Raw genomic sequence first — 21095 nt, forward strand, 5'->3', positions numbered from 1 at the left:
AATATGAAATTATACAACATTTAGAAGAAAAATATGTGAATTTTTTGTGACTTTGAGGAGTTAAGCAAAGAACTGTTAGATACATCAAAACCAATATCCATAAGAGAAATAATTTGTTAAATATGACTTCATCAAAGTTCTTGATAAATGTGACTTTATCTTACACTGAAAAACAGTGAAGAGGACAAAAAACAAGCCACAAAAGGGGAAACAGTTGCAAATTACACATTTTTCAGCAGATTTTTACCCAGAATATTTATAAAGAACCTATTTGTGGTAATTGCTTGGGAGAGGGGAGTATAGTGGGACCAAATGATAATGAAGAAAAATACAATAAAAGCTAAATTTAAAAAATAAAAAAATTTAAAAGATTGTATTAGGAAAATATAAATGAATTGTATTTCTCATTTTTCTAAAAAATACCCCTACAAACTCAAAAATATAAAACAACTCAATAAAAAAATGGGTAAAATGAAATACACAAAGGGCTCTTAAAGCTCAACAGAAAGAAAAAAAATTAAAAATAGGTGAAAAACAACTCCTCAAAGGAGAGATACAGATAGAAAGATAAGCATAAGAAAAGACATTCCACATCATATGTCAACAGGAAAGTGAAAAGTAAACGTTAAGACACCACTACACACCTGTTACAATAGCCCAAATCCAAAACACTGACAACACCAAAGTGCAGAAAAGATGGAAGCAACAGCAGCTCTCACTCATTGCTGGTAGGAATGCAAATGGTACAGGCACTTTGGAAGGCAGTTTGGTGATTTTGTACAAAACTAATCTTACCATATGACTTACCAATTGCATTCTTTGGTATTCACCCAAAGGAGTTGAAAACTTATGTCCATGTAAAAATCTGCACATGTATGTTTCTAGAAGCTTTACTCATGATTGCCCAAACTTAAAGCAACCAAGATGTCCTTCAGTAGGTGAATGAATAGATAAGGTGTGGTACATCCAGACAGTACAATATTTTTCGGTGCTATAAGTAATGGACTATCAAACCACAAGAAGACATAGAACAATCAAAGCATGTAACTAAATGAAAGAAGTCAATCTGAGAAGGCTACATCCTATTTGATTTCAAGTACATTACATTGTGGAAAAGGCAACACAATGGAGACAGAAAAAAGAGCAGCTGTTGCCAGATGTTAGGGTATTGGGAGGAGGAATGAATAGGTGGGGCACAAAGGTTTTTTAGAACAGTGGAAATTCTCTGTATAATGCTTCAATGATGAAGACATGTCATGATACATTGTTCTAGCCCCATGGAATGTACATCAAGAGTGAACCTTAAGGTAAACTGCAGTTCATCAGTTGTGCTAAATGTGCCCCTTTGGTGGGAGATATTGATGAGGGAAGCTATGCACGTGTGGGATGCAGAGTATATGGTAAATATCTGTACTTTCTTCTCAAATTGGTACTGTAATATGTAATTCTGTAGTTTAATCAAAGAATAGGGCTGGAGTCATTGCCATCTATGTTAATAATAAAGTCCTAAGGGTGGCTCTGCTTGGTCAGGAGGAGCAGGAAGAACAGATGACCAATAAGCTTAGGGTAGATCTCTAGGGAGTCATTTTAACAAAAGTAAAACATCAAGAACTTTTGTGGACATGGTATTTAGCCTATAGAGTGTTTATTGTTTTCAATTATTTGACTCCACCCATTTATATTACCTATAGCCACCTAATTGTATTTGAATTTGTGATCCATGACTTTCTGAAAGAACAGAGAAAGAAGGAGCCTGTGAAATGGCCTTTACAAAAGGGTGTACAAGGTATGAAAAAAACAAGAGGGAGAGGTGTCACAACACCCTGGGACTGAAGGAAGAAAAATGAAGTTAACATTGTCAAATACCCCTGAGAGAGCCAGTCAAGATAAGGACAGCAGGCCATCTGTGCCTTTAAAGAGAGCATGCTCTGTTAAATGGGGTTAGAAATCAGATCTCACTGTGCTGAGGAGTGACTGGATCTTAGAAATTGGAGATAATGCTTGCCAACTGCTGCTATGAAGAGTTTGAATGAGTTGGAGAAGAGAGAAATTGAATGGTATTGGCGGTGAAATCTAGTGAAGAGAGAGGTCAGTTTGTTTTTGTCTGATTTATTTTTTGGATAGAAGTTTGCAGATTGTGTATACATTGAAGAAAAAGGACCATCAAAGAAGAAAAAGTTGAAGATAAAGGACAGAAAAAAGTAACCAATGGCAAATCCTCAGCATCAGTGATAGGAAATAAAATCAAACACAGCCTTTGCTGTTAATAGCAAGGACTCCTGATCCTTTAAGATTGGAGGAAACAAAGCAAGAATGTTGACAGATGTGGACTCTGATACGAGAGAGGATTGCAAGGATACACAAGCAGTTTCCACACAATGACCTCAATTTTCTTGTTAAAATAGCAGGTGCACTGAGGGCAAAGGGGAGAGACTGTGCGGTTCAAGTGGAGTGATAAACTTTTGAAATAGTGGCTGACCACAGTCAGAGGGGAAAGATTAGTGAATGCTATTGAAGGTCTAACTCAGATTAGAAACCATCAATCTACAGGGTGGTATAATTGGCTCCTGCAGCACTCAGGGTGCCTGGGTGTAAGAAAAGAGAAAATTCACCATGGTATAGCTTCAAGATTGCATGTATAATGTAAGAAAGGACAGCCTGTAGAACAGTAAAGGCTCATGTCCAAGCTAAATTCTGAGAAATACCTGGAGAACATGAAAAGATCCAAGTTTTATTGAATTTGAAGAAACCATGAGAGGAACAATTGCTAATTTCATGGGGTAACCTAGCATCATTCCTGACTTAATCTTGTGTTTTTATTTTACTTTAATCTCTTTCCCTAATTTTCTCACCAATTTTGGATTCACTCTTATTTTTTAAGACACATTTTATATACAAGGTTAGATATAAGCAAAAAGAAGGAAATTAAAAACATACAGACAGTCAAACAGGCAAGTTTCAATTAATCAAGGGACGCTGGAACTTGCAGTGTCTCCGTTGAGTTTTGGTTGACAGCAAGATGCTCTAAATGATTAGGAGGTGGTGGATATGGAATGGGTATTTATTGAGGTTGCAGAAATTAGGTTGTAACAGTGCTTCCTATCTTGAGATAATTTTGTCCTTAAGGGACACTGGGCAGTGTCTGGAAACATTTTTTGTTTACGCTACCAGAGGCTGGAGAGGTACTGATGTGTAGTGCCAGGGATGCTACTGAACATACTATAATGCTGAAGAACATCAATAGTGCTCAGTTGGAGAAACCTGGATTAGATAAATGATAAGACAGATGGAAAAATGAAAATGACCAGAAATCATCTGGAGAACCACTGAAAATAGGGAAGAGAAGAAGGAACTACCCAGAGCATCAGCATTCTAGGTGATGAGAAATTCAAAGATGTGTATTTGCAAGTGATGGTTTGTGAAAGAATGGAAGAGTCGCCAGTTTGGAAGCCTCTGGGGGGAAGTGGCTTAGTGGTACACATTTTCAAATGATTCCTGGGTTTACCTTTTTGTCAAGCAAATTTAGGGAGAATGAAAGCAAGAAAGTCATGTTTTAATTACCTTTAAATAAGAGTGTCTAGTTCTTTCCTTCAAAATCTCCAGAAAAATTAATTAATATTGGCTTAGAAGAAATATCTCTCAGACATAATGACAAGACTTGAGAAGTCTTCTTTTTCTCCATAAGCTTTTGTCCACACCTCTGAATCTCTTATTTTTATTTTCTTTTGGTTTTCCCTATATAGACAATACCAGTTGCCTTCTTATGGATGACCTTTTAGAGTTAACTATTTCTTCTGTCTACAACACACAAAAAAATATTCTCTGCTTTGGTTTAATTAGAGATAGACCCTCTAAATATTGGTGACCTTTACTGTGTACTTCTTTTATTAATCTGTTACTGGACTTTTATGTCCTTTAGATAATATGCTGTTCATGATACCTGTCTTTTGGAAGATTGAAGGAGTTGCAATATTTAATAGGTTTTCAGATCTCCTTATCCAAATTGTGTTAATTTAGATGACTAGATATTTCTGTCATATTGACTTATTAACAATGAAAAATAACTGATTTAGCGAATTCTTCTGTTGCCAAATCGGCTAACTCTTTCAATTCTACCATGTAAAGTCAAGACTAAATGAGTTTTAAGGTAATATTAACTTATTACCATAAATTATGATGGATGTGTAGGTAAACATGGCTCACCTCCTCACACAACCACAGCAAAAATTACAACTGAACTACAAAACATCTATCACTGAGAATTGTTAGAAAACTGAGCTGTATGGAAGTTTGACAACCAAGGAATTAAACAAGTCACACTCATTCAGATGGGTAGGAGGGGCTAGAGACACAGAAATATGGAATGGGTGATCCCACACCTACATATGGTAGATACAACTTGGGAGGATATCTCAGTAGTGAGGGATTCCAGCCTCACACCTGACCACCCAGCCCAAGGTTCCAGTGCTAAGAGGGTAAGTCCCCATAACTTCTGGCTGTAAAAACAAATGGGGGTTGAGATGGCAGAAGAAATTGCAAGATTTTCAGGCATCTCCTCTTAAAGAGTCCTCAGTGGATTTAGGACTTATACAGACTCGCTCGGGCTGGGTTCTAACACCAGGGTAGCAGCTTGAAGGGCACCAGTGGCATATGGGGAGAAACTAAGGAGTATGGCATCAGGGCGAATGCCGAGAGACAGCTTCTTCCCAGACAAAAATTCAGAGGCCAGGCAGTGGACACTGTTTCTTTTCTGAGCCCCCCAAAACATAGAGCCACAAAGTGGCAACACCAAATCTGAAACTCCATCAACCTGGTTCACATGGCTTGCCATGCCCAGGTGATTAAGGCTCTGCCCCACCCAACTCGTGGGTGTCCTTTTCTATATTAGGCCATGCTACTAAGACAGGGAGTCAAAACAACTCTACTTAATACATAGAAACAAACACAGGGAGGCTGCCAAAATGAGAAGACAAAGAAATAAGGCTCAATGAAAGAATAGAACAAACTCCAGAAAAAGAACTAAACCAAATGGAGAGAAACAATCTATCAGATGCAGAGTTCAAAACACTGGTTATCAGGATGTTCCAGGAACTCATTGGGTACTTCAACAGCATAAAATAGACCCAGGCAGAAATAAGAGTTACCCTAAGTGAAATAAAGAAAACTTTATAGGGAATCAACAGTGAAGTGGATGAAGCTGAAAATCTAATCAATGATTAGGAACACAAGGAAGAAAAAAAAACATTCAATCAGAACAGCAAAATGGAAAAAGTATTAAAAAATGAGGATAGGGTAAGGATCCTCTGGTACAACTTCAAATGAACCAACATTTGAATCATAGGGGTGCTGGAAGGAGAAGAGAAAGAGCAAGAAAGTGAAAACTTATCTGAAAAAAATAATAAAAGAAAACTTCCTCAATTTAGTGAAGAAAATAGAGATACAAGTCCAGAAAGCACAGTAAGTCCCAAACGGGAAGGATGCAAAGAGGACCATACAAAAACACATCACAATTAAAATACCAAAGGTTAAAGATAAAAAGAATCTTAAAAGTATCAAGAAAAAAGCAGAGAGTTACCTACACAGGATTTCCCATTAGATAATCAGCTGATTTCTCAAAAGAAGCTTTGCATGCTAGAAGGGACTTGCAAAAATTATTCAAAGTGATGAAAAACAAGGACCTATAATCTAGATTACTCTATCCAGCAGAGCTATCATTTAGAATGGAAGGGCAGATAAAGTGCTTCTCAGAAAAGGTAATGCTAAAGGAGTTCATCATCACCAAGCCATTATTATATGAAATGTTAAAGGGACTTGTTTAAGGAAAAGAAGATCAAAGCTATGAACATTAAAATGGCAATAAATTCACAACTATCAACCACTGGATCTAAAAAACAAACTAAGTGAACAAGCAGAACAGAAACAGAATCACAGATATATAGATCATTTGGAGGGTTATCAATAGGGAGGGTAAAGGGAGAGAATGGGTAAAAAGGTGAAGGGATTAAGAAGTACAAATCAGGAGGTACAAAATAGACACCGGGAAGTTAAGAACAGTATAGGAAATGGAGAAGCCAAAGAACTTATATGCACAACCCATGGACATGAACTAAGGGGGGACTGCCAGAGTGAATGGAGGGTACTGGGATAAGGGAGCAAAAGGGGAAAATTGAGACAACTATAATACCATAATCAATAAAATATACTTAAAAAGTAAATAAAAGTATAAAGTAGTCCTGTGACCAAAAGAATATTTATGTGCTAAACTATAAATATTTATTTATAGTTTAGATAGGTTGCAAAAAATTAGCAGGGTTGTCTGGGTTATAAACACCTCCAGACTCCTGTGCTCAGCAGCTAATGTTTCACAGAAAAATTCCAACCAGATTTTCATCAAAAGAAACTTGATAATTCATTTGTTGATCATCACAAACCAGATGAGTTATTTTAACTTCCAAATCTCCATATACTTTCTAGTAAATCAAATATGCAAGAGAAGACATAGGTCCTTTAAAAAATAGTGTGCCATGCAAATAAGGTAGTATTTAAATAATCCTCTGGTCTTCAATCTCAATACTCCATGTTCTCTTAAAATGATGACTGATGATAAAACAACAACAACAACAAAATATATTATATATACACATACACTTCTAGCACCATGTATCATCTATATGTATTGTCAGTAGTCCTTAACTACTTTAAGTTTATAATATTCAATGTAAAAAATGAATTGATTTCTCCTCCACATACATAGGTGAATAGTTATAGTCTTTACCCCTTCAGAAGGTGAATGGACTAATCCACATTCAATTGTATGTTTCTTTATTGCAAACAGTTTGACAATATTTCATGTACATGTACTGAATATATTACCATTTAAAAAGTGTCTTTATGGTGAAATTGAGAAAGACACACACTAGTTATTATTTTACATAAATTAACAACATTCACCTAAAATGATGTAGGAAACATAACAATAGGTATTATATTTCATCATACTTGTTTTAAGTTGGTACTATGTGGGCTAAAGTAATATCTACTTCTTCAGTGTAAATTATGCAGTACTAAGTCATTAGGCTTATTTTAAAACTCCACCCCTCCTTATGTTCTATATTCCCTTTCTGTTTCCTGTTTCTTCACAGCAGTATCACCATCTAACATAATGTATAATTAACTTTGGAGTTTTTATGCCTGTGTGTTTCTACCCCTCAAAACATCATTTTCTCTAAGGGAAGGATATTGGTATATTTTATTCAATGCTGTTGCCCCATGCACATACTAAGCACTTGATGAATACTTGTTGAATGATGGTAGTTATATAAATTAATTTAACCACTCATCTGATGGCACAATTTAAATAAAGCGCGTCTTCACTGGCTTTTCAAAAAAAACTTTATCATTTTAATTACTTCTTTTAACTTCTTAAGATATCACCTTTTAAAAGCTTTTCACAAGAATCACAGTACTGGGTAATTCCATTTCAAGTACAGTCTGGATTCCTACTCCACTGCAAAGCTCTTTACTCACTCAGCTACCGTGTGAATGTGGATTCTGTAGGTGTTTACAGCATTCGATTCCTTTCAAACTTACATGTCCTTCTAAGTTATTGGAGAAATAATTTATCTCTCTGGTGAACCTAATAAATAAGTTGAATGTACTAGAATAAGAAAAAAACTAAGCAATGATCATTTTTGTTCTTTTTGTAGGTGTTTGTATAAGTATTTTCTACAACTTTAAATTGGCAGTTGTAGCAAAAAAGAAACTTTTCCTTCTTAGAATCTCATATTACTTACTTGTGTTGTACTTGAAGAGCTACTTTAATAAAAGGTCAGTTGTAAAGGTCAGTTGTGGGTTGTGATGGAGCAACACTCCATTGGTATAACTCTCAGCATTGTAGGCTAGTAAAAGCCATAATATAAAAAAGTGAATAATCCCCAATCATTCCCATTGGGCTTTAGAATTCATTGCATGCCCTTTTAAATCTAGCTTGCCCTTTTAGTTAGGTATGTCTTGTGTTAATAATAAACTTAATAACTGAGTAACATATGGTTGGACAATTCTTGAGAACAGGAAATATCTCTTGCTCACTTGAAACACCCAAAGCAGTCAGCTCATTGCCTGACATATGGTATGTTCCAGGCAAATTTGAATGAATACACCCTTAGATCAGTGACAAAAAGATTCAGACAAGGAAGAGAAGCATGAATAATACAATCAAAATAAAAGGTCATCAATATTTTTTCATTTAAAATTATGAATACTTTGATATTGGGTCCCATAATATAAAGAAGTCAGAAATCATCCACTTTCTTAAGCCATCCTATTAGGGTAAACCATTTTAACCTAAATTGTAATTCAAACCTCAAATGAATATTTTACATTAGTGTATTATTATAATGAGCTATTTAATAACAGTAGACTTATTTTGTTCTTTGACTCTAAACAACTTAGAGAAGGTCCTTAATTATTCTTTTGTTCATTTATACCATCATCTTATTGCAGGAACATTTTTAACAAAATCAGAATTTCTGTGACTGTACTGGGGAAAGTCAGGAAATCTGATTCAAAGTATTTTAGAAGGATTGAAGATTAGCTATTTTTCTAAACTATGTGTGTATATGTGTGCATGTTGTAGCCAAAAAAACAAAATAAAGGAAGAAATCTGCTAACTAGGTGCACATTTCTTAACAAATAATAATAAAATTTTATAGGGATGTCTAATATTTATTTCATGTTATGGAAAAAGTGCTACTCTTTTAAAAAGTGAAACTAATTATAATTTGGTTCTCTACTAAAATATTTTCTTTTAACCATCCCCAACTGAACCAAATAATACATTTATAGTATAATGAAATTTTTAAAATCTTGAGGAAATTTTGATAAATATATATTTTAAATAAGAGCATTTTCCTTATATAATTAGACATTAGCAATACAAATTTGGAATAGTTACAAAGTTATAACTCAGATCTGTAAAAGAAAATAATAATGTAAATAATAATGTGTGAATTGCTGACCTTGAGATCTCACGAACTCCAGTGTCTCCCGAAGACTCTATGCCTCTGAAAACATCTTTTCAGTCTGTTGATATCTCCTTATTTTTTCCTTAAAAAAATAGATTTGTTTCAATGTTACATAAGGTTATATTTTCAAAGAGTAAAGGTGACTACAAAGTATAAACATGACACAGAGAAAAATCAATAGAAATCTTGGAATATAAATAAGGCATTAGATATGGAACAGGATAATTGCACTATGTATAACTTAGTGCAGAAAGAATATCCATCCTATAAGAATGTTGTACATTATGAATCATAATCATTCATTTGTTTTCCTGTTATTTAATTAAACATTTCTATGAACAAAGAGTTAAAGTCCTTCCATCTTATTAATCAACATTATGTTGGATTTTAGTAACTTCCTAATTTCTAGAATATTCATATGTCCAAGATCCACAAAAATCAAGGAAAATTAACCAAAATGTTATAGCTCAATAGTTAGAGATGATCAAAATGAACATTTATTACATTATTTTGGTTTACTTAAACAATTTAATTCTAAAATTAAATCAAATATTTATACATTCAGGTTTTAAGGTAACAGACTTTAAGAAAATAATTTAAACAAAAATGCTTTAACATAAACATGAATTAAGAAAAATTTGTTTTTAAAATTCCAGTACCATAATTCAAATGATAAGTGCCATAATCTAAAGAGGCGAGGAAATCTAGTAGTAATTATATACTTTTATTTTCCCAGACTAAAATGTATATAATCACTTTTTCTAAAGAATTAATGAGCTTTCCATTCTAATACATTAGGTTATGTCTATATACAATGTAAAAAATTTCCTAAAAAATGATATAGAAAACCTTGGAAACTGTGGTTCATTTATCGTGTTTCTACAATAGCCAGAAATGAACTGTCACTCATTATAGCCAATAACAATAGCTACTGTAGAAATACTATCCATGGGTTATGTGAACAAAGAAATAAAGTCTGAGCAAGCAACTTATGCTGATGTCATGCAAGTATAATTAAATATCAAAAATCTTTAAGAAAAAATATCTCAGGAAGATTGTGTTTCCAGGAGCCTCTTTCTCTTTTTAAATTTTATGAGTATTTATGTGGATATGTATAGATACATGGATTTAGCACAAACTGGAATATCTGGTACTACAGTAGCCATGTTATCAAGTTGTGGTTAGAAGTGTAGAGCTAACAGAGGTTCCTGAGTCCAGTTTCATTCTTTTAAATATCTAAAACTCTTTTGAGAACATTACGCTGAAATGATGACATGATAAAGACCACAGAAGCAGTAACTTGCATCTCCTGTTGCACTCATTTTGACGAATAGCTCAGCCTGCATCACCTTCTGCATTCATTTTGAAGAACAGCTCAGCATATAGCTTTTCTGTCTTCTCTGTTAATGATACATATCATGAGCTTGCAAGTTAAGCAATTAAAAATCAAGCATGTTAACAGATCTCTACCTGCTCATAATGTGTCTGTTAAATACAAACTTAAAAATATTATTTACAATGAAAACAAGATACTAAAAATAAAGTATATGCTTCATTAAATATATTTATAAATGTCATTTATAACTTGTGTCAAATTTTTTGTTAATGAAAGTTAATTCCATATTATTTAAATGTCATTTTTTAACTATTGAGGTATCATTTAAGATTTTATCACCCCAAAATAAATTTTTGCTGCTATAAAAAAGTGGGGAAATTGCTATCTAGTTCAGTTTCCCTATTTTACAAATAAGAAAACTGACTACTGGATATTTGTGACATGTAGCTTAATCTACAGAAAGAAATTAAGATTTTTGACAACCTAGTGTTAAAATTACAAACATAATTGTACTTTACAACTAAATAAATTAAATACTTTATTTAGGCATGTAAAGTAGTCTATCGAGGTAAGCAAAAGTATTGAGAAATCTAAGGATATAAATTTATATACCTTTATTTAACCTATAATTTAGACAGAGGCTGAGGGACCTTTGGTGTTGAAAAAAAGGATACTCAAACTGTGACCTGTTCCAAGGTCAAGAACACAAAATATATTTTATAGACAGAACTGACCCTACCTGAGGCCAGTCAAGCCCCTGGTAGGGAGACCATCACAAAGGAAGAAGAACTGAAAGAACAAGTTATAGCCAATGCAAAGTCCAAGAATTGGGGATATAAAGACTGATACTAACTAGTTCTGGGCACAGTGTGCAGTAGTTGATGCTCAAAACCATTGCAATCTAGCACTTTGGTCTGTGGATGTGACCTGGAGACACCGACTATGTGAAACTGTGTGAGGAAGGGTGGGAGCACGTGTGTGAGAGAGAGGATTTAAAGAGCTGCAGTGCTAAGGTCTCTAGGTCAATAGCAGTTGCTCTGAGACCCAGGCAACTGTGCAGAGGAATAACCCTAGATAATGTACCCCAGGAAGATCCAGGGGCTGCTACTTTTCTTTGACAAGCCTTCTGGGCACATCAGTAGAGGACTACACAGGATTGGTGGAAACTGCCACATTCCTGGAAACCCATGTTTTTAAGGTGATCACAGCCTGAGTTGATATTCTCAGCATAGCCTATTATACCACTACTTGAGTGGGATCCTGGTTCCATGGATGGTCTTAGCAGTGATAAGTGACATCTGGGACAGATTTGCAGATAAGTATAATCATCCCAGGTACTATGAAAAATACTCAAAGAGGGTGAAGTTTGTAGAATACTAAGAACATACACACTAAGGTAAATATGATGCTATTTGCCCTCACAAATCTTTGTGTGCGCGTGTGTGCGCACTCATTAAAAGAACCCTGGTTTCTGATAGAGTCCTATAAAGTAAACTAGATAAAAACCCACTTTATTACTTAGAAATGTACACCTAACATTTATAGTTCCTACCTGGTTTTTCCTAATACTTGGGGTTAATGGAGAAATTCCCTGAGATCCAGTTTTTCACTTTTAGAAAGTCCTGCAATTCTGCGGGGCTAGAGAGAATGGCGAACTTCACCTCTCCTTGTTCCTGGCCTCTTGGCTTCCTGGTTGCTCCCGGACATTACTGCAAATCATCCTATAAATCCCAGCAGCCATTCAGAATGGCAAGGGTCAGGTCATTCTTCCGTGTTTGTCAACATTTTCTCTAAAGGGCACCTTTTATAGGTCAGGGAGATACAAAGCTCTCATTGGCATGTTTTATCAATAGTCATGCTAGACTTCACTGAGGTTACTGAAGGTCACATGTCAGTAGTAGGTGTGAGCGAGCTATCAGATCAGCTTGTGTTATTTTTAATGGATGATTCAATGATTAGCTCTAAGGAAATATAACTTCTTTAAAATATTCCTATCTTATTCCTGCCTTCAAAAAAAATCTTTCTGGCAAATGCTGGGTTTTCAGAATAAACTTATTCCAGAATTAGAGAATTTGAGACACTCCCCCTCACACCCCTTCCAAACTGATCACTTCTGCTTGGCTGAAAGCATGACTCATATCAGTATGTGAACATAAATGAAAAAAATCTGAAATTGCCATTCAGTGTTTCTAAGGTGATAAAACTTTTAAGTTCAGTACAATAGTTTAATTGCATTTATTACTGCATCTCAAAATACAGTAATGCATAATGAGTATGCCTACAACCGGCAAAAGCATCACTCACTTTGAAGGACAGTTTCCTGACTAAAAGAGGCCTAGAGCCAATAAATCTGGCAGGAAAGATGAATCTGCCATATAAAGTTTGACCCCCTTTTTTTTAAATACAATAAAACCCCACTGACAATCACATCAGTTCAATTTAGAATTATTTCATAAATAACAATACCATTCCAATTTTAAACAGTTACACACATGCTGAAGTGCAGCTCTCAAAATACATGCAGCTACTAATTCACTCCTTTAACAAATGAAAAATGAATTCCTATTTTTCTCTAACATGTGTTGAACTATATAATAAAGCAGTATCACTTGGCCAAAAGAGTTTCTAAAATGATGGCAGGACTTGGTCACTCTATTTCAGTAAAGTGGATGAGTTATTGAAACAAATTCATTCAACCCTTCTTAGGCTATCTATATACCAGGTGGTCACCAGGGACTCTTCCGCTCAAGTCAGCTAGCTGTGTTTGAAAGTGCAAAAAGTTCTCTAAAATTGCTCACATATATCTCTGTGAAGGTACAGGAAAAAAGCTTAACTGGGAATTTGTAAGAATTATAAGAGAATCTAGGTGAAAGTTTAGGCAACAATAAAACCCCCAAAGGTATAGATAATTCCCCCCAAAATTATAAAGTAGCAAGACTGAACCAAGAAGGTGTGCAAACTTGACCAGGCAGAGTATCATTAAAGGGATGAGAAAGGTGTTCTGGTTCCACCATCACAAGGCCAAGCAGGATCAGCAGGGTACAAAAGGCTTAAAGAAAGAACCTTTACAACACAAGTCTTCAAATTGTTTAGATCACACACTTCGCCAAACAAAAAGCTTCTTGACCTCTACACATTGTTCACGCATGCCACTCATGTCCACACTTCCCTACTCACCCAGTGTAGGGCCCATCATTCATCATGGTAGTCTCTCCCTCTCATATACACTTATCTAGAAGGCCTTTCTCTCTCTTCTTCAAACCAGGGTGTCAAAAATAAAATCACCCAGTTAAGACCAGCTGTCTTCCTTCTATGAACTTGACCTTAGTATCTGAAGAGATTATAACTAGAAAAAATACAGGATATTACATTGCTGGCATAACTAGTGATATATGAGACCTTCAAGTGGGTCCTCTGACCATCTTACCACATTTCCCTTATTAATTCATGCTTCAGCTCTATGGTATCACTAGAAGAGGCATCTTTGCCTCTTCTTTTCAACTCTTCAACATTTCTTCCCATGTAATCTCTCTGAGTTTATGATATGGCTTCTAAGAAAATTGGAAGAACCATGATTCAATTTCCTCTTCTCACCATTATATCCTGTACATCCTTGATATGTGTTACAATGGAGAAACTGCTCTTTCTCTAACCGAAGGCCAATCCCTTTCCTCTCATCAATTTTAGGTCTTTGTTACTTCAATTATCCCCTTTCTCTCCTTTTTTCTTCATATTACTGGGCAATTCCCATCTGTCTACAAATATGTTGTGATGTTTCCCAACTTAAAAAATTTTTCTTTTACATCAGTTCCTTATCTCACTTACTTTTCTACTCCAATTACAATTGTTTTTTAAATTTTTACTTTTGATTCAATGATTTTAGAAAGAGGGGATGAGAGGAGAAAAAGAGAGAGAGAGAAACATTGATGTGAGAGAGAAACACTTATCTGTTGCCTTTGTCACACACCCAAGGACTGAACCTGCAACCCAGTCATGTGCCCTGACCGGGAATTGAACTGGCAACCTTTCATTTTGGGGGACGACGCTCAACCCACTGAGCCACACTGATCAGGGCTCCACTCCATTGTATAGCAACTTCCCCAAAGAGTATTCTCCATTCTCCAATAAAATTCTATATTGAACTCCCCCAAATTAGGCTTCATTTTCACAACTCCACTGAAATTGTATTATCAAGGTCAGCAGTTAAATTGTATATTGCCAAATTCAATGGTAAATTTTTAGTCCTTATCTTCCTTATGTCTCAAGAGAGTTTGGCAATATACAATTACCAGCCCTGGGTGGGTATTGCAGCTGGTTAGAACATTGTCCTGATATGCCAACGTTGCAGGTTTGATCCCCATTCAGGGGATACACAAGAAAATTCAATCACTGCATAAATAAATAGAACAATAAATCAATGTTTCTCTCTCTCTTCCTTCCTCTATCACTAAAAAAATCAATTAAAAACAATAATAATGAAATAAATAGGCATCCCTACTTCTATATCCTAACATTGCTTTATTTTTCTTCACACTACATTTATGATCATTTATGACATCATATTATTTACATATTTGCTTTTTTATTATTTTTTAATCCTCACCCAAGGATGTATTTATTGACTTTTTTGGTAGAGAGAAAGAAACATAGATATGAAAGAGAAATATCAATTTATTGCCTCTCAGACATACCCCAACTGAAGATCAAACCCACAGCCTAGCTTTGCCTCCTGAACACTGATTGAACCCACAATGGGATGACACTCCAACCAACTGAATAACTGAGCTACCCAGCCAAGGTTTATTAATCTTCTCGACCACTGACATAAAGATCATGAGGGCAGAGATTTTATCTTGTTGAATGAGTATATATAAATACCTATTGTTTGGAAATTATAGAAAAAAGTGAAATTGTACCCAAAGCTGGTAGGAATATAAATTTTGTTGCTTTTCTGAAAAGGCAATATACCAATATAAATTCTCCCACCCTAAGAAATCTATCCCACATAAAGTATAGCATCAGTGTGCAAGGACATTTTCAAAAGCACTTGTATTGCAGCCTTGTTCAAAGTATCATAAAAATGAAGCTGAAACAAATGAACATTCATAGGGGAAAGAATGATTAAAATGTGATACATCCATACCTTGGAATATTGTGCAGCCATTGAAAAGGATACAACAGAGGTATAGTAAATAATGTGGGTAATTTTCATCAAGTATTGTTCAACTAAAAACCTTATGATGAAAAATGCATATATTCCAGTTTTGATAAAAAATTTTGTTTCAATATGTTTATATGTTTGTGATTATATGATATTGAAAGAATGTAAAGGAATCTAAACTAGGTCAGTGAGAGTTCCCTATTAGTGCAAGAGATGTGGATGAACAACAAAGGGAGAATAGAAGGAAAAGCCAAGCAAAACAAAACAAGAAAAGGAAAAAGAGGAAGAGAGAAAAGGAACATTAAACAAATTCTGTGATAGGATATTTATGACCTTACATAAAAGTTCATGTGTTTCTACATGAAAGAGAATTATTCAGGGAAATCAATTTTGAAGCCCAGGATGGTTTTTGGACACTGGGTCCAGAAATTTTTTCAGGCAGAAACTAACTTTTAAATATAAAATTGATCACAGAGTTCCTTAATTTCACAGAGAAAAGAGAGAAATGTTACTAGAACTGATCAGATTCCCAGGAAATGCACACATTCTTACAGATGGTCCTAGGAACACAGCTAAATTGCAGACTAGGTTAGTCAGTGTACTTTTATGTTCAGTGGCAGAAAATAGAAATCACACCTAAAAAAAGAAAAAGCAATATCCACTGAGAGGAATAAAAGATCTTTACATTTGTTCCCTCAACTTTTTAAAAGAGTTTGTTTATTTATTTTTAGAAAGAGAGGAAGGAAGGGAAAAAGAGAGGAAGAGAAACATCAATGTGCAAGAGTAACACTGATTGGTTGCCTCTCACAGGCCCCCAACCCATGCCCCAACCCACAACCCAGACATGTGCCCTGATTGGGAAATGAACCAGTGACCTTTTGGTTTGCAGGACGATGCCCAGCCCACTCAGCTACACCAGTCATGGCTGTTTCCTCAACTTTTAATGAAGCAGCCTACAGTATGTACCTTAATTGTTATGATGAGGAGCATTTTTCCTCTTGAAAACCAGTTACTGTCCTGCAGGGTGGAAATGCCCAAATAAAGTGTTATGGTTGCTGGGGTTGTCCTGAAAACTTTCATCTTTACAAAGAAAAAGAGAAACAAGTCAGACTTTCTGTAATGTAACACTATGTCTTTATCTCCTCTGCTACAATAAGAGGTAAGAAGACTCCAAAATATTCCTTCATGAAGTGCTCAGCACCTAGCATTTAATAAGTGTTTCCATGCTTTTTCCATATTTCAGAAACGCTGGATGTTGTGGAAGAAAGAAATGGGTCCATATAGTCATGTAATTAATCTGTACCCAAATTAGTCTGCTTTTAACACCATGGAGCACATGGTGCCAATGTTAAGTACAAAGTGTGGATAAAGGAAAGAGGGATCCATTCTGAATGTTGTATGATAGAATTTCACTATAGAGGTCTATCTGGATATAGACTTCATAATAGATGACTTTATAATCAAGTGATTTTACCATTAGGTGAACACTGAATGAACCCTGATTGTAGATGTTTAAAAATGTGAGTAAAGAAATGCAGCTTCAATACAGCTCAAGAGAAATATTAGTCATATGATAATGTAGTAAGTGCTTGGTCTCTAGACTACCAAAAAACGCAGTTTGACATCTTTCTCCTGTTTTTTTTCTTACCTCTGTGACTTTGGGCAAATTACTTAACATCAGTTTCTTCATCTATTAAATGGGCATGTGAAGTCTGGTTTTGTATTTTGTAGGAGAGACAAGTATGGCATTTAAAACATGTGACTCACAGCAGATCTTAAATGTACTCGTTCTCTTTATTAACCAGAAAAAAGGTACAGAATATGATAGGATATTTATAAATTTTAAAGGCAATTACCGTGAGACATTTCATTATCATTTATTAAGAATTTTTTGTGCAGTGTTGTTTTAATTCTTTTAAAGATTTTATTTATTTATTTTTAGAGAGGGAAGGGAGGGAGAAAGAGAGGGAGAGAGAGAAACATCAGTGTGCAGTTGCTGGGGGTTATGGCTTGCAACCCAGGCATGTACCTTAACTGGGAATTGAACCTGCAATGCTTTGGTTCGCAGCCCACACTCAATCCACTAAGCTATGCCAGCCAGGGCTTAATTTTTTTTTTTCAATTTGGATCTTCATGTTTATTAACTATGGGATTAAAATGAATTGTTAATGTGTACTATGGGTCACTGAATGTTTTTCTTTTTCCCAGTTTTTTTCTGATAACACACTCTACAGCTTTTTTTTTCTTACTACAAGCATGGGTAAATGAATGAGATCTAGCCAATCAAAGGACCTCATCCCTTGGCCACAGTGATTGCTTCAGTGAAGGCATGTGACCTATGCCAGGGTTATGAGTCAGGGCTCAGTTCAGAACACAGAGTCAATGCTGGGCGGTGATCCAATGAATAAATTTCATACAAGGAACTAGTTATTAGGGTTTCATAAGAGCTGAGATGTCAAACAAAACAGAAAACAAAGGACCTCAGAGACTAGCAACATAGGAAGATGTTGACACTCCTCTAGCTGGAGGCACAAAAGAAGGAGTGATGTCACCAGAGCTCAAGACCTGGGGCTCACTGGTGGGAACCCGATCTCCAAGGAAGCTGCCCCATGGGGCCTGGGGCCATAAAAGCAACAAGGGCTGGAACCATGGAGAAGGTGCAGAGGCCAATGGAAATACCACCTGAGGCATGAATGAGTGGGCGGGAATATTCTGGTTTATCTTTTCATCCTGCCCTCCACTGTCCTAGTGGTGACTGGCCGAATCCATATGGATTTCAATAGACAAGGCAGTCAAGAAATGCAATTTTCAAAGGAAGGGCAGAGACTGGATCTGAACACAAGTGGGCACACAGCTGACACATTAAGATACTCTTCACAAAGAGTGATATTTCACCATGTAAACTGTTGGATCCAGGGATGAAAGTGTCTCCTCCTTGGCTTCAAAAACATAGTGCTAGGAGGATGTATATGTCTATATGGAGAAAGATATTTTCAAAAGATCATTAGGGAACGCCATAACCACACAGGTAGTAGGAGTAAATGAGGGCCTCCCATTGGGAGGGCAGAGCCAAGTCTTGAGGAGTTGGGGAGATTGCTGAAGTTGTCATTTGAACCCCAGATCCATTTTGCCTGGTAGGACCTCACCCCTGTCTTTCTCAGTTACATGTACTAAGATCTCTCTTTCTTTGTTTAAGCTAGATTGTATAGGGCTTTTTTCACTTGCAATAAATTGTCTTCACTAATATAACCATGATCACTAACTGAATATTTTAAAGAAGTGCTAGGAGAAATGCCAAGTATTATCAGTGAAAGAAATGAAAGAATGGATACAGTCATGTGTTACCAGTAAAAGAAATTAAGTGAAGGTGGTTATGCTGCCAGGTCTTAGTTGACCGTAATACTGAATGAATTCTCTGTTTTTTCTTTTTCTTTCTAAAAAAGTTAAATGAGCCCTAGCTGGTGTAGCTCAGTGGATTGAGTAAAAGAAATTAAGTGAAGGTGGTTATGCTGCCAGGTCTTAGTTGACCATAATACTGAATGAATTCTCTCTTTTTTCTTTTTCTTTTTAAAAAAGTTAAATGAGCCCTGGCTGGTGTAGCTCAGTGGATTGAGTACAGGCTGCGAACCAAAGCATCGCAGGTTCGATTCCCAGTTAGGGCACATGCCTGGGTTGCAGGCCACAGCTCCCAGCAACTGCACACTGATGTTTCTCTCTCTCTCTTTCTCCCTCCCTTCCCTCTCTAAAAATAAATAAATAAAATCTTTTAAAAATTAAATTTATTGAGGCTTAGGAACCTCCAGGACAACTTTAAAGGTTCCACCATCCAAATCATAGGGGTGCCAGAAGGAGAAGAGGAAGAGTGAGAAATTATAAACTTATTGGAAAAAAAAGCCAAGGAGAACTTCCCCAATCTGACAAAGGAAATAGACTTCCAGGAAGTCTAGGAAGCTCAGAGAGTCCCAAAGAAGTTGGACCCAAAGAAGCACACACCAAGACACATTAAAATTATACTATCCAAGATTAAAGAGAAGAAGAGAATCATAAAAGCAGCAAGAGAAAAGGAGACAGTTACCTACAAAGGAGTTCCCATAAGACTATCAGCTGATTTCTCAAAAGAAACCTTGCAGGCAAGAAGGGGCTGAAAAAAAGTATTTGAAGTCATGAAAGGCAAGGACCTACCTCCAAGATTGCTCTATCCAGCAAAGCGATCATTTAGCATGGAAGGGCAGATAAAGCGCTTCCCAGATAAGGTCAAGTTAAAGGAGTTCTTTATCATCAAACCCTTATTATATGAAATGTTAAAGGGCCTTATCTAAGAAAAAGAAGATGATCAAAAGTATAAACAGTAAAATGACAATAGACAACTATCAACAACTGAACCTAAAAACAAAAACAAAAACTAAGCAAACAACTAGAACAGGAACAGAATCACAGAAATGGAGATCACATGGAGGGTTATCAGCAGGAAGGGGGAGAAGGTAGAATGAGGAAAAAGGTAGAGGGAATAAGAAGCATAAATGGTAGGTAGAAAATGGACAGGGGAAGGTTAAGAATGATATAGGAAATGGAGAAGCCAAAGAACTTACATGTACAACCCATGGACATGAACTAAGGGGGGGAATGCTGGTGGGTGGATACAGGGCAAATTGGAAGGGGAGAAAAAAATAGGACAACTATATAGCATAATCAATAACATAGACTTAAAAATGTATTGTGATGACATTATTTAATAATATCGTATAGGTTTTGAGTGTAAAATTCATAGAAATGTATCATAGAAATGTTTTCACTCTCTCTTTTATCTTAAAAAAGGAAACTTAAATAATAAAATACAAAAAACTAATTTCTGACAGTCTTTAAAGATAGAGAAGCCAGTTGATTTCCTTGATTCATGCCCAGTAATCAGACTACAAAAAGAATGCAGATCAATGCCAGATGGAGGCTATCAAATAACAACTGGCCACAAAGAAACAAAAAATGTACTTAAAGTTAAGCTGCAGCTACAGTATGTGGAATGGTAAACCGCGCAGTTTTATCCTCCTTTATTCTGTCTTAACAATCGAGGAGAGACTCTGTTATTTATTTTTTAAAATAATGTAGGTAATTATCCTTCAACCATTTGGAAAAAAGCTAATGGAGGCCTGATCAATGCTGTCTTTATTTGTACTGAACACTAATGTTTCTAGCTTCTCCTTTCACATCAAGCAATATCTTTAAAATGTTTCCTTTTCTCTACATGTTCACCAACATTTATCTTATCTTTTGATTACAGGCATTTTGACAGGTGTGAGCTGATGTCTCATGGTGGTTGATTTGCATTTCTCTGATGATGGAGTAAGGATGTTGTGCATCTTCTCATGTACTCGTTAACTATTTGTATATTTTCTTTGAAAAATTCTGTTTAGGTCCTTTGCCCATTTTTTAATTGATTATTTGTTATAGAGTTGTATGTGGTCCTTTTGTATTTTGGATATTAACCCTTTATCAGATATATGGTCTGCAAATATTTTCTCTGTTCTGTAGGCTGCCTTTTCATTTTGTGAATGGTCTTGTTTGCTGTGCAGGTTTTTAG

General features: G+C 35.7%; 1 protein-coding gene across 1 annotated transcript in view; it reads right to left on the reverse strand.

Annotated features, from left to right (window-relative positions):
- The window catches only part of CSRNP3 (cysteine and serine rich nuclear protein 3), a 198359-nt gene that overhangs the window by 138600 nt on the left and 38664 nt on the right, over positions 1–21095 (reverse strand). Inside the window, exon 3 of the mRNA XM_036023371.1 lies at positions 9018–9105. The gene's annotated coding sequence lies outside the window, so the exon portion shown is untranslated. The remainder of the gene's footprint in view (positions 1–9017; positions 9106–21095) is intronic.

This window comes from Phyllostomus discolor, chromosome 4 (genome assembly GCF_004126475.2).
Source record: "Phyllostomus discolor isolate MPI-MPIP mPhyDis1 chromosome 4, mPhyDis1.pri.v3, whole genome shotgun sequence".
NCBI classification, from domain to species: Eukaryota; Metazoa; Chordata; class Mammalia; order Chiroptera; family Phyllostomidae; genus Phyllostomus; species Phyllostomus discolor.